Source organism: Girardinichthys multiradiatus, chromosome 4 (genome assembly GCF_021462225.1).
Source record: "Girardinichthys multiradiatus isolate DD_20200921_A chromosome 4, DD_fGirMul_XY1, whole genome shotgun sequence".
Taxonomy (NCBI): Eukaryota; Metazoa; Chordata; class Actinopteri; order Cyprinodontiformes; family Goodeidae; genus Girardinichthys; species Girardinichthys multiradiatus.
In genome coordinates this window covers 8,386,026-8,387,539 of record NC_061797.1, presented here as the reverse complement: position 1 = coordinate 8,387,539, position 1,514 = coordinate 8,386,026, and the positions used below count along the sequence as shown (strand labels likewise).

Sequence of the window (1,514 nt, the reverse complement as noted above, 5' to 3'; positions counted from 1 at the left end):
GAGACAGTTTTCATGGATAGAGTCTGAAAGAGAGCACATATAGTTACAGTAAAAGTTCAGTCTATTACTATATCTAGGAGAGAGAAAGCGTTAAACACTGAAGTCAAAAACTGAAATAACAGCAAATAATGCAAAATTGGAGAGTAGTGTGAGAATGTACCGAAGAGGGTGAAAGTGGTCATTATGTCCTCCAGGACTACTATTACTATTGTCAGTATATTTGCAATAGATCTGACCCACATACAGAGAACACTCCGGAGAACAGAATGAGTAAAAGGATGTTTATTTGGAAGATGATAATCAGGAATGTAATGGTCAAAAATCTCACTGTATGGAGAGAGGGGAAGATGTTGAGTGAATACAGGGAAACGGAAAGTAAATGAAATTAAGAACAATAAACTAAAATGATTGAGAGTTTGGCTTACTAGGTAGCTGTGGTCAGGACACCAGGGGTAGAGAGATTCAGGATCCAGGTTTAATGAAGGTGAGTCTGTAGAAGGTTTCTTGGGTGCTGTTTTGTGTGAGCTCGGAGCGGACAGGAATGCGTCCGGTCCAGGAGACGATGGGAGCAGGAAACTGCCAGCTTGATGCGAATCCAAATGAAGACATGAGATAGGATATGAAATCCACAGAGCGTAGATAGGCTTGATCATCTGAGTAACTTCGGGAGACGTAGTCAGTACACAGTGACATAGATCCAAAGCTTAGGTTTTCTAAATCTGCAAAAGGAGCAAAGACAAAGTTACACAAAGGCGAAGAATGAAGCATAAACTTAGTGTTTGGCTCGAGCTTGTACCACTGGTGGCAAAACACTCTGGCATCAAAGTGCTGGCAGCGTCCTGCTTAAGTACTCCTCAGAGTAATCAGTGCAAACAAGTCGCACCTGTCACCCAGCACACCTGAGAGCTCCAGCACCGTATGAAAATGAGCACATGTAGCAAGCACAAAAACAACCCAGATGCTGACAACTATACTATTAAAGAAATAGTAAAATAATATTATAGGGAAATATATTTTGAATAAGAACTAAATCTTTCTGGAGAAATTGGGCTTAATGGTGTTTACTTATCAAGTTTAGTAAAATAATATTTAGGGAAATATTATATCCTAGATTGAAAACTAACAACCTTTTTGGGTAAATGATCTTTAGTAGGCAAGCACGTGTTCTTAGCTGTTAGCGGCTGGAGCTAAAAAAGGAAGCTTATAGCTTATTATCAAAATCAAACACATACCTTTAAAATACCACTAAAAAAAGGTTTAAGATGCATAAGCGTGGACAGCGTTATGTCCGATCTTCTGAGTTAAAAATCACCCTTTAAATAAAGTTTGTCTAAATAAAAAAAAAAAAAAACACAAACACAGAACATATAAACTGAGGTGCTGAGCAGATAACCTGCTAGCACTAAGATGGCAGAGTTTTCAACAAAAAAAAAAAAATCAAACGTCATAAAATGGAAAATGTTTAGATTATTTTATTCTAAACTACTCTCTCTGTGCAAAACACAACCTCTTAC

General features: G+C 37.8%; 1 long non-coding RNA gene across 1 annotated transcript; it reads right to left on the bottom strand.

The window, feature by feature from the left end:
- Window positions 1–267: 267 nt before the first annotated feature.
- LOC124866734 lies at window positions 268–766 on the bottom strand. The gene is made up of 2 exons (XR_007037892.1): window positions 426–766; window positions 268–327 (listed from the first exon to the last, which is right to left on the bottom strand). It is a non-coding gene; the product is annotated as an uncharacterized LOC124866734 (long non-coding RNA).
- Window positions 767–1,514: the final 748 nt, after the last annotated feature.